We start from the raw sequence: 13543 nt of genomic DNA, 5'->3' as shown, positions 1-13543 counted from the left end.
ATGCTGAGGCTGGGATGCTGAAACCACATTTCTGCGTCGCCAGCTGGCGCTACTTTAGGCTCAGCCCCTAAGGGGCACTGGAGAGAGGAGTGCAGGGCCGGCGGAGGAGGACAGGACTTGCTCTCCCCACCCCGCCACGTCTGCTTTCCATCACTCCAGCCACACTGCTTCACCCCATGGCAGGAGTTCCTTCCCATAGCAGCAGCGGGATCCAGTCTGCAGTTTCCCAGGCTCTGTAGAACCTAGCCCCTTAGTGCTGCATCTCAGAGACTCAGCCCCAAACTAGCGGCATCTCCTACACTCCAGAGATCTGAGCGTCAGCTCCACAGGCCCTCTCCTCCAATTACAATTTAATTAATTAGGTAAAATTATTAAGTTTTTTTGTTTGTTTTTTGTTTGTTTTGTTTTTTGCGGTATGCGGGCCTCTCACTGCTGTGGCCTCTCCCGTTGCGGAGCACAGGCTCTGGACGCGCAGGCTCAGCGGCCATGGCTCATGGGCCCAGCCGCTCCGCGGCACGTGGGATCTTCCTGGACTGGGGCACGAAACCGTGTCCCCTGCATCGGCAGGCGGACTCTCAACCACTGCGCCACCAGGGCAGTCCCAAAATTATTAAGTTTTAATCATTCTAATGCCTTCCATCCCTTTGTCAGCCCCAGGGTGCTAGATGCTTCCAGCAGTTACTACCTTGGCAATAACTTAGTTTCCTTCTTACTTTTTCAGTTACCTAATTAACAACATTATACCTGGTTAACCCCTTTTTTTTTTTTTGGTTGCATTGGATTCTTAACCACTGCACCACCAGGGAAGTCCCCCTGGTTAACACTTTTTGAATGAATTTCTCGTTGTATAAATATGGTTTCTATCTCCTGGCGGGGTCCTGACTGATCCTTTAGGGTACTGAGACATGCTTCTTATTGTTTGTTTGGTTGTTTGTTTGTTTTTGTTTTTGAGGATGAAGTTAGACAGCTTTTACACAGTGACCGGCATGTAAAAAGTCATCAATTCACGTTAGTCCTGTCCTTCCTTCTGGAACATTCTTAGAGTCATATGGTGCCAAATTGTTTTCAAAAATCTTAATTTTTTCCTTACTGAAATGTCTAAAAGTACAGGTTTGGAAACAAATAGATTTGTGCTTTGCTGCTTACTCTTTTACTTTGGACAACTTTCTTCATGTCTTGAAGCCTCATCTATCAAGTGGAAATGACAAGAATAGCACTTATAGGGTTGCTGTAAAGATTATATCAGTAGGGGAGCCGGAGGAAGATGGCGGAAGAGTAAGACGCGGAGATCACCTTCCTCCCCACAGATACATCAGAAATTCATCTACACGTGGAACAACTCCAACAGAACACCTACTGAACGCTGACAGAAGACCTCAGACCCCCCAAAAGGCAAGAAACTCCCCACATACCTGGGTAGGTCAAAAGAAAAAAAGAATAAACAGAGACAATAGGATATGGACGGGACCTGCACCAGTGGGAGGGAGCCGTGAAGGAGGGAAGGTTTCTACACACTACAAGCCCCTTCGAGGGCGGAGACTGCAGGTGGCGGAGGGGGAAAGCTTCGGAGTAGCGGAGGAGAGCACAGCAACAGGGGTGTGGAGGGCAAAGCAGAGAGATTTTGGCACAGAGGATCGGTGCCCTCAGGCACACACCAGCCCGAGAGATTGTCTGCTCGGCCGCCAGGGCGGGCGGGGCCGGGAGCTGAGGCTCGGGTATCGGCTTTCAGTCGGAGCGCAGGGAGAGGTCTGGGGCTGGCGGCAGGAAGAGAGCCTGAAGGGGTTAGTGCTAGCCCGGAGGGAGTCTGGGGAAAGGGTCTGGAGCTACCGGAGAGGCAAGAGACTTTTTTCCCTTTTGTTGCCTGGTGCGCGAGGAGAGGGCATTCCCCTCCCTCCCCTCTGCCTGAGTGAGCCAGAGCCCCCGAATCAGCGGCTCCTTTAAACCCGTCCTGTCTGAGCGAAGAACGGACGCCCTCCGGCGACCTACGCGCAGAGGCGGGGCCAGGTCCAAGGCTGAGACCCGGGAGCTGTGAGAGCAGAGACAGGGAAATCTCTCTGTGCAGCCTCCGAGGCAGCGGATTAAAGCTCCACGGTCCATTTGATGTGCCCTGCGTCTGTGGAGTGCATGAATGGACAGCGAATCATCCCAAATTGAGGAAGTGGACCTTGAGGACAAGATTTAAGACTTTCCCCCCCTTTTTTTTCCTCTTTTTACAACGAATTATCTCAAATTAAGGAGGTGGACTTAGCAAGATTTCAGACTTTTCGCCCTTTTCCTCTTTTTACAACGAATTATCCCAAATCGAGGAGGTGGACTTGGAGAGCAAGATTTTTGATTTTTCCCCCTGCTCTCTTTTTGTGAATGTGTATGTGTAATCTTCTGTGTAAGATTCTCTCTGTATAGCTTTGCTTCCACCATATGTCCCAGGGTTCTTTCGGTCCGTGTTTTTTTTCAATAATTACTTTTTAATTTTAATAACGCTACTATATTTCATACTTTATTCTATTTTACTTTACCTGCTCTTTCTTTTTTTCCTCCCTTCCCTTCCTCCCTCCCTCCCTCCGCTCCTCCTTTCCTTCTTTCTTTTTCTTTCCTCCATCCCTCCCTCCCTCCCACCCTTCTTCTTTCCACTTTCTTTTTCTTTCCTTCCTCCCTCCCTCCTGTCTTTCTTTCTTTATTTCCTTCCTCCCTCCCTCCCTCTCTTCTTCCATTCACTCTTCCTTTTGCTTTCATTCCTCCCTCCCTCCCTCCTTTCTTTCCTTTCTTTCCATTCTTCCTCCCTCCCTCCTTTCTTTCTTTCTTACTTCCTTCCTTCCTTACTTCCCTTCTTCCTTTCTTTCAATCTCTCTTTCTTTCTTCTACTAATTATTTCTTTCTACTTTTTCTCACTGTTATTCTGAGCCGGGTGGATGAAAGGCTCTTGGTGCTGCAGCCAGGAGTTAGTGCTGTGCCTCTGAAGTGGGAGAGCCAACTTCAGGACACGGGTCCACAAGAGACCTCCCAGCTCCACATAATATCAAGCAGCGAAAATCTCCCAGGGATCTCCATCTCAACACCAGCACCCAGCTTCAGTCAACGACCAGCAAGCTACAGTGCTGGTCACCCTATGCCAAGCAACTAGCAAGGCAGGAACACAACCCCACCCATTAGCAGAGAGGATACCTAAAAACATAATAAGGCCACAGGCACCCCAAAACACACCACCAGACGTGGACCTGTCCACCAGAAAGACAAGATCGAGCTTCAACCACCAGAACACAGGCATTAGTCCCCCCCACCAGGAAGCCTACACAACCTACTGAAACAACCTTAGCCACGGGGGACAGACACCAAAAACAACGGGAACTACGAATCTGCAGCCTGCAAAAAGGAGACCCCAAACACAGTAACATAAGCAAAATGAGAAAGCAGAAAAACACACAGCAGGTGAAGGAGCAAGATAAAAACCTACCAGACCTAACAAATGAAGAGGTAATAGGCAGTCTACCTGAAAAAGAATTCAGAATAATGATAGTAAAGCTGATCCAAGATTCTATTTCCCAGATCCAAAATCTTGGAAATAGAATAGACAATATGCAAGAAACAGTTAACAAGGACCTAGAAGAACTAAAGATGAATCAAGCATCGATTAAAAACACAATAAATGAAATGAAAAATACTCTAGATGGGATCAATAGCAGAATAACTGAGGCAGAAGAACGGATAAGTGAGGTGGAAGATAAAATAGTGGAAATAACTGATGCAGAGAAAAATAAAGAAAAGAGAATGAAAAGAACAGAGGACAGTCTCAGAGACCTCTGGGACAACATTAAACGCACCAACATTCGAATTATAGGGGTTCCAGAAGAAGAAGAGAAAAAGAAAGGGACTGAGAAAATATTTGAAGAGATTATAGTTGAAAACTTCCCTAATATGGGAAAGGAAATAGTTAATCAAGTCCAGGAGGCACAGAGAGTCCCATACAGAATAAATCCAAGAAGAAATATGCCAAGACACATATTAATCAAACTGTCAAAAATTAAACACAAAGAAATCATATTAAAAGCAGCAAGGGAAAAACAACAAATAACACACAAGGGAATCCCCATCAGGTTAACAGCTGATCTCTCAGCAGAAACTCTACAAGCCAGAAGGGAGTGGCAGGACATAATTAAAGTGATGAAGGAGAGAAACCTGCAACCAAGATTACTCTACCCAGCAAGGATCTCATTCAGATTTGATGGAGAAATTAAAACCTTTACAGACAAGCAAAAGCTGAGAGAGTTCAGCACCACCAAACCAGCTTTACAACAAATGCTAAAGGAACTTCTCTAGGCAAGAAACACAACAGAAGGACTATACCTACAATAACGAACCCAAAGCCATTAAGGAAATGGGGATAGGAACATACATATCGATAATTACCTTAAATGTAAATGGACTAAATGCTCCCACCAAAAGACACAGAGTGGCTGAATGGATACAAAAACAAGACCCATATATATGCTGTCTACAAGAGACCCACTTCAGACCTAGAGACACATACAGATTGAAAGTAAGGGGATGGAAAAAGATATTCCATGCAAATGGAAATCAAAAGAAAGCTGGAGTAGCAATTCTTATATCAGACAAAATAGACTTTAAAATAAAGACTATTAGAAGAGACAAAGAAGGACACTACATAACGATAAAGGGATCGATCCAAGAAGAAGATATAACAATTGTAAATATTTATGCACCCAACATAGGAGCACCTCAATACATAAGGCAAATACTAACAGCCATAAAAGGGGAAATCGACAGTAACACAATCATAGTAGGGGACTTTAACACCCCACTTTCACCAATGGACAGATCATCCAAAATGAAAATAAATAAGGAAACACAAGCTTTAAATGATACATTAAACAAGATGGACTTAATTGATATTTATAGGACATTCCACCCAAAAACAACAGAATACACATTTTTCTCAAGTGCTCATGGAACATTCTCCAGGATAGATCATATCTTGGGTCACAAATCAAGCCTTGGTAAATTTAAGAAAATTGAAATTGTATCAAGTATCTTTTCCGACCACAATGCTATGAGACTAGACATCAATTACAGGAAAAGATCTGTAAAAAATACAAACACATGGAGGCTAAACAATACACTACTCAATAATGAAGTGATCACTGAAGAAATCAAAGAGGAAATTAAGAAATACTTAGAAACAAATGACAATGGAGACACGACGACCCAAAACCTATGGGACGCAGCAAAAGCAGTTCTAAGGGGGAAGTTTATAGCAATACAATCCCACCTTAAGAAACAGGAAACATTTCGAGTAAACAACCTGACCCTGCACCTAAAGCAATTAGAGAAAGAAGAACAAAAAACCCCCAAAGTTAGCAGAAGGAAAGAAATCATAAAGATCAGATCAGAAATAAATGAAAAAGAAATGAAGGAAACGATAGCAAAGATCAACCAAACTAAAAGCTGGTTCTTTGAGAAGATAAACAAAATTGACAAACCATTAGCCAGACTCATCAAGAAAAGAAGGGAGAAGACTCAAATCAGTAGAATTAGAAATGAAAAAGGAGAAGTAACAACTGACACTGCAGAAATACAAAAGATCATGAGAGATTACTATAAGCAACTCTATGCCAATAAAATGGACAACCTGGAAGAAATGGACAAATTCTTAGAAATGCACAACCTACCAAGACTGACTCAGGAAGAAATAGAAAATATGAATAGACCAATCACAAGCACTGAAATTGAAACTGTGATTAAAAATCTTCCATCAAACAAAAGCCCAGGACCAGATGGCTTCACAGGCGAATTCTATCAAACATTTAGAGAAGAGCTAACACCCATCCTTCTCAAACTCTTCCAAACAATATCAGAGGAAGGAACACTCCCAAACTCATTCTACGAGGCCACCATCACCTTGATACCAAAACCAGGCAAGGATGTCACAAAGAAAGAAAACTACAGGCCAATATCACTGATGAACATAGATGCAAAAATCCTCAACAAAATACTAGCAAACAGAATCCAACAGCACATTAAAAGGATCATACACCATGATCAAGTGGGGTTTATTCCAGGAATGCAAGGATTCTTCAATATACGCAAATCAATCAATGTGATACACCATATTAACAAGTTGAAGGAGAAAAACCATATGATCATCTCAATAGATGCAGAGAAAGCTTTCGACAAAATTCAACACCCATTTATGATAAAAACCCTGCAGAAAGTAGGCATAGAGGGAACTTTCCTCAACATAATAAAGGCCATATATGACAAACCCACAGCCAACATTGTCCTCAATGGTGAAAAACTGAAACCATTTCCACTAAGATCAGGAACAAGACAAGGTTGCCCACTCTCACCACTCTTATTCAACCTAGTTTTGGAAGTTTTAGCCACAGCAATCAGAGAAGAAAAGGAAATAAAAGGAATCCAAATTGGAAAAGAAGAAGTAAAGCTGTCACTGTTTGCAGATGACATGATACTATACATAGAGAATCCTAAAGATGCTACCGAAAAACTACTAGAGCTAATCAATGAATTTGGTAAAGTAGCAGGATACAAAATTAATGCACAGAAATCTCTGGCATTCCTGTACACTAATGATGAAAAATCTGAAAATGAAATCAAGAAAACACTCCCATTTACCATTGCAACAAAAAGAATAAAATATCTAGGAATAAACCTACCTAAGGAGACAAAAGACCTGTATGCAGAAAATTATAAGACACTGATGAAAGAAATTAAAGATGATATAAATAGATGGAGAGATATACCATGCTCCTGGATTGGAAGAATCAATATTGTGAAAATGACTCTACTACCCAAAGCAATCTACAGATTCAATGCAATCCCTATCAAACTACCACTGGCATTTTTCACAGAACTAGAACAAAAAATTTCCAAATTTGTTTGGAAAAACAAAAGACCCCGAATAGCCAAAGCAATCTTGAGAACGAAAAACGGAGCTGGAGGAATCAGGCTCCCTGACTTCAGACTATACTACAAAGCTACAGTAATTAAGACAGTGTGGTACTGGCATAAAAACAGAAAGATAGATCAGTGGATCAGGATAGAAAGCCCAGAGATAAACCCACGCACATATGGCCAACTTATCTTTGATAAAGGAGGCAGGAATGTACAGTGGAGAAAGGACAGCCTCTTCAATAAGTGGTGCTGGGAAAACTGGACAGGGACATGTAAAAGTATGAGATTAGATCATTCCCTAACACCATACACAAAAATAAGCTCAAAATGGATTAAAGACCTAAATGTAAGGCCAGAAACTATCAAACTCTTAGAGGAAAACATAGGTAGAACACTCTATGACATAAATCACAGCAAGATCCTTTTGGACCCACCTCCTAGAGAAATGGAAATAAAAACAATGATAAACAAATGGGACCTAATGAAACTTCAAAGCTTTTGCACAGCAAAGGAAACCATAAACAAGACCAAAAGACAACCCTTAGAATGGGAGAAAATATTTGCAAATGAAGCAACTGACAAAGGATTAATCTCCAAAATTTATAAACAGCTCATGCAGCTCAATAGCAAAAAAACAAACAACCCAATCCAAAAATGGGCAGAAGACTTAAATAGGCATTTCTCCAAAGAAGATATACAGACTGCCAACAAACACATGAAAGAATGCTCAACATCATTAATCATTAGAGAAATGCAAATCAAAACTACAATGAGATATCATCTCACACCAGTCAGAATGGCCATCATCAAGAAATCTAGAAACAATAAATGCTGGAGAGGGTGTGGAGAAAAGGGAACACTCTTGCACTGCTGGTGGGAATGTGAATTGGTACAGCCACTATGGAGAACAGTATGGAGGTTCCTTAAAAAACTAAAAATAGAACTACCATATGACCCAGCAATCCCACTACTAGGCATATACCCTGAGAAAACCATAATTCAAAAAGAGACATGTACCAAAATGTTCATTGCAGCTCTATTCACAATAGCCCGGAGCTGGAAACAACCTAAGTGTCCATCATCGGATGAATGGATAAAGAAGATGTGGCACATATATACAATGGAATATTACTCAGCCATAAAAAGAAACGAAACTGAGCTATTTGTAATGAGGTGGATAGACCTAGAGTCTGTCATACAGAGTGAAGTAAGTCAGAAAGAGAAAGACAAATACCGTATGCTAACACATATATATGGAATTTAAAAAAAAAAAAATGTCATGAAGAACCTAGGGGTAAAACGGGAATAAAGACACAGACCTACTTGAGAATGGACTTGAGGATATGGGGAAGGGGAAGGGTAAGCTGTGACAAAGGGAAAGAGAGGCATGGACATATATACACTACCAAACGTAAGGTAGATAGATAGTGGGAAGCAGCCGCAGAGCACAGGGAGATCAGCTCGGTGCTTTGTGACCGCCTGGAGGGGTGGGATGGGGAGGGTGGGAGGGAGGGAGATGCATGAGGGAGGGGATGTGGGAACAGATGTATATGTATGACTGATTCACTTTGTTATAAAGCAGAAACTAATAAAAATAAAAAAAATAAAAAAAAAAAGATTATATCAGTAATGTTTGTTGACTGTGCCTGGCATAGAGCAGCAGTCGGAAAATTATACCAGTTATGGTCGTTCCCTCAACAATTACTTTTGTAGCCTACTTTCAAACTGCCTCTCCTTCCTAAACACACTTTCCAGATGAGTGTCTGTTAAAACTCTGGTGCACAGAGCAGAATGCAATGCTGCACCCAAGGGGCTGACCAGAGTGGCGGCGGGGCAGGTCATCACTTCTTATGGTCGAAATGTTCTGCTCTCTTTAATGGGAACTGAAATCACAGCCTGTGACCACTTTACTTGGAAGCCATGTTCCCACTTCTTGTGCATCTCCCGTAAGGTAATACTTTTGTATCAGTCTTGGTTCTTATCTGGGATCAACAGAAAAGATTAAGAGCAGAACTATGCAAACCAAAAAAATAGTCAACACACACCGGAATTCTTAGAAGATGGTGGTGGTATTTTTAAATCTTCCCAATTGTCCCACAGAGCAACGAAGATAGCAAAACTAAAGACCCATGGACAACATCTACAACAAAACTAGGTGGTAAGATCTCCCCAGTATTCTCCTGATACGAGGGGGTGGGAACAACCCACTGGTAGCTAAGCTACAAGGACTGCATGGTGCATAGGACGACAACTGGGCTCCTAAGGCTCCTAAGACAGAAGAAGCCCCAAGTCACTAGGATGAACTAACTGGAAAGTGCTGTGGGCCAGTCTGAGAACTAGAAAGGTTTTGAAGGATCCAACCAGGAGGCAAGTGCAATGGGTCCATATGACAGAGCTGATAGCACTGGAGCAGTATGGGCCCTTGAACTCATGAAATGTAACAAATCAGGGACTTCCCTGGCAGTACAGTGGTTAAGGCTTCGCCTTCCAATGCAGGGGACGTGGGTTCAATCCCTGGTCAGGGAGCTAAGATCCCACATGACTAGGGGCCAAAAAACCAAAAAACATAAACCAGAAGCAATATTGTAACAAATTCAATAAAGACTTTAAAAATGGTCCACATCAAAAAAAAATCTTTAAAACAAACAAACAAATCAAAGCTCTTTTCCAAAGCAGAGATCCAGACTGAGAAGAAACAGATAGAAGCAGAATCCAAATTGAGCAGGATAAGGAGAGTAGAAGCAAAGGAAAGAAAGGTCCAGATAAAAGCAGAGGGGGGTTTTCCCTGGTGGCACAGTGGTTAAGAATCTGCCTGCCAATGCAAGGGACAGGGGTTCGAGACCTGGTCCAGGAAGATCCCACATGCCGCAGAGCAGCTAAGCCCATGCACCACAACTACTGAGCCTGCTCTCTAGAGCCCATGACAACTAGAGAAAGCCTGCACACAGCAACGAAGACCCAACACAGCCAAAAATAAATAAATAAAACTTTTTTTTATTTAAAAATTTTTTTAAAAATGCAGAAGAGGGGAAGAGAGTAGTCAGATCTCCAAGAGTGTGAGGCCATGCTTTTAATCATTTTGTGAAAACAACATAAGAGGGAGCTATAGGGAGAAGAGACCAGAGGCCCATCTTGGGATCTGACAAGATGGCCGGGCTGCCCCATGGGATTATCAAGGAAACCCAGCATTTGCTGGTTGGACCAGTTCCCAGCATCAAAGCAGAACCAGATGAAAGCAACACCCATTATTTTCATGTGGTCCTTGCTGGCCCCCAGGGTTCCCCCTTTGAGGTGGGGACTTTTTTTTTAAATTAATTAATTAATTAATTTATGGCTGTGTTGGGTCTTTGTTTCTGTGCGAGGGCTTTCTCCAGTTGTGGCGAGTGGGGGCCACTCTTCATCGCGGTGCGCAGGCCTCTCACTATCACGGCCTCTCTTGTTGCGGAGCACAGGCTCCAGACGCACGGGCTCAGTTGTTGTGGCTCACGGACCCAGTTGCTCTGCGGCATGTGGGTTCCTCCCAGACCAGGGCTCAAACCCGTGTCCCCTGCATTGGCAGGCGGATTCTCAGCCACTGCACCACCAGGGAAGCCCGAGGTGAGGACTTTTAAACTTGAACTCTTCCTTCCAGATGAATACCCAGTGGCAGCCCCTAAAGTATGTTTCATGACCAGAATTTGTCATCCTAATGTAGACAAGTTGGGAAGAATATGTTTAGATATTTTGAGTGGTCCCCAGCACTGCAGATCCACACAGTTCTGCTATCGATCAAGCTTTTGTTAAGTGCTCCTAATCCAGATGATCCATTAGCAAATGATGTGTCGGAGCAGTGGAAGACCAACAAAGCCCAAGCCATAGAAACAGCTAGAGCATGGACTAGGCTATATGCCACGAATAATATTTAAATCGATCTGATCATCAGGTGTGCATCACTTCTCCTGTTCTGCCAAGACTTCTTCCTTTTTTGTTTCCATTTAATGTACATAGTCTTAGAAACACTGCAGAATAAAAGCCATTAGCATTTATTACATTAGCAAATCTAGGTCTCGTCCTGATTCACTGCTGTAAAACACGAGCGGAGGCTAGAAGTATCATCTGGATTGCTGGGAAACATTTAGAAACAGTTTCCTCCATCAAGGGTTAAGTATAAAGCACTGTGAATGAAGAGAGTTGTCAGGGTTAGCTGCAGGGATGTGGGTGTTTTTCTTTATTATTTTTTTGGGGGGGGAGGTAATTTTATGTTTATTTTATGGGCTCCTTTCCCTCTTTTTATGTTGATCTAATTGCACTGGTTAAAAGCAGCTAACCAGTTCTTTAGAATATGCTCTCTATTTATTCAGATGCTGTAGATGGACAAGCTTCATTGTTTGAACCAACACGGGAGCATTAAACAAACATCACAGCCCTCACTAATAACATTGTGACTTTGCTGTCAAGTGTAGAATCCTCCCTTCAAGTAAAAGCTTATGACCATTTTGTATGGCTTGTCTGGAAACTTCTGTAAATCTTATGTTTCAGTAAAATATTTTTTGTTATTCTAAAAAAAAAACCAGGGAACTCTACAGGGATCAAGCCAAAAAAGCTATTCTGACACACATTTACATGCTAAAAGCAAGAAAAATGCATTGCAGATAGAAAGTTAGCAACAGAAAAAAAAAAACAATCAAATCCCATAAGAAGATAATTCTGAGGAAACAGGAGAATGGGGAGTATTATATGTATATATAATAATATAGAAGAACCAGAGAATAAATATCCCCCCCAGACAATAAAACACACCAGAAAGACATGTATACAAGAGAGAGAAGTTATAATCCAATATTAAAAAACAAGCTAAAATGTATTATGAAAATGATAAAAATTATTAAAGAAAAGTATAGGGGCTTCCCTGGTGGCGCAGTGGTTGAGAATCTGCCTGCCAATGCAGGGGACACGGGTTTGAGCCCTGGTCTGGGAGGATCCCACATGCTGCGGAGCGGCTGGGCCCGTGAGCCACAACTACTGAGCCTGCGCGTCTGGAGCCTGTGCTCCGCAACAAGAAAGACTGTGACAGTGAGAGGCCCGCACACCGCGATGAAGAGTGGCCCCTGCTTGCCACAACTAGAGAAAGCCCTCGCACAGAAACGAAGACCCAACACAGACAAAAATAAAATAAAATAAATAAATAAAAATTTAAAAAAAAAAAAAAAGAAAAGTATAAATTAAAATTAGAAAGTCTTATAAATGAGGTGAGTAGAGAATAGGAAGCTTTGAAAAGAGAAGTGACAGAACTTGGGACATTACTAGAAAAAAGAAAAAATATTTTTTAAATGAAGACTAAAATAGAAGGAACACAAGAAAGAACAAACACAATAATGCCTTAAGATAAAGGCAAGATGGAAAGGAAGACTTTTTTTTTTTTTTTTTTTTTTTTGCGGTACGCGGGCCTCTCACTGTTGTGGCCTCTCCCATTGCAGAGCACAGGCTCTGGATGCGCAGGCACAGCAGCCATGGCTCATGGGCCCAGCCGCTCCGCGGCATGTGGGATCCTCCCAGACCGGGGCACGAACCCGTGTCCCCTGCATCGGCAGGCAGACTCTCAACCACTGCGCCACCAGGGAAGCCCAGGAAGACATATTTTTAAAACTATTTTAAAAGAGATAAAAAGGACTGAAAGAAAAACGATGGATATAAAAGATAAGGCAAAGAAGAAACAACATATGTATAATAATGGACTTTTCAAGAAGGTCCATGAAAACAAAGGAAAAGAACAAAGACTAAAATATATAATTCAAGAGAACATTCGTGAAATAAAAGAATTTGTGACTATGTAGTGCAAGAGCGTACCACAATTCTAGAGAAAGTAACCTATATGGCCAATTTTAAGATATAGTCCGGTAAAATTATAAAATTATTGGACTTTATGAAAAAATTATTTTAGGCATCCTGGCAAAAAGACCAAGTTACTTAAAAGGGAAATATAACCATGTCATCATCAGACTTTCCGATAGCAATTCTTCGTGCCAGAAGACAATGGAATAACATATCCAACACATTCAAACGATATGTCACAGATTTTACATCAACCTAATAAACCTCTATGTAAAAAGACCATAGAAAAATGTTATGAACATGATAACTCAGGGAATACTGTCCTACAAGCCCTTCCTGAGGGGCCATCTAAGAAATAAGCTTTCCCAAAACACTGGAAGGGCCTGATGGACTAATAGGGACCAAATTTACCCTTCCACTTTGAACACCCAAAATACAAAACAAAATGTGTGAAACTGGTTTTCAGACATTTAAACCATCAACGAGCCCTGTGACCAGGGACAAGTACTAACCTCTCTAAGTTCTCAGTTTCCTCTTCTATGAAAGGAAAGACTTGGCTGTCCTAACTTCATATGGCTGTTGTGAGACAAAAATCAGATTATACACGTTGTGTGCTTACCATAAGCCCTGGCAGGGTTCCGGGTACCTAGTAGATATTAGTTTTATCCTTACTCTGCAGGCTGAGGAGATAGGAGGGTCACAGTTACTAAGTAACTCGCCAAGGACATACAGCTAGAAAGTGGCAACACCCATGCTCCTGACATGGTCTCTCTCTGTCTGGTCCACGAGGAGACTGTGCACAAGT

General features: G+C 42.1%; 1 pseudogene across 1 annotated transcript; it reads left to right on the top strand.

Annotated features, from left to right (window-relative positions):
* The first annotated feature begins 10074 nt into the window (after window positions 1-10074).
* On the top strand, window positions 10075-10832 carry LOC307056970 (ubiquitin-conjugating enzyme E2 N-like; annotated as a pseudogene). Its single transcript has 2 exons — window positions 10075-10218; window positions 10525-10832. The product of its transcript is annotated as a ubiquitin-conjugating enzyme E2 N-like (transcript).
* Window positions 10833-13543: the final 2711 nt, after the last annotated feature.

The sequence above is a fragment of the Hyperoodon ampullatus genome (genome assembly GCF_949752795.1).
Source record: "Hyperoodon ampullatus genome assembly, chromosome: 8".
NCBI lineage: Eukaryota > Metazoa > Chordata > Mammalia > Artiodactyla > Ziphiidae > Hyperoodon > Hyperoodon ampullatus.
Note: the sequence above shows the minus strand (reverse complement) of the source record. Positions and strands in the feature narration are given on the sequence as shown.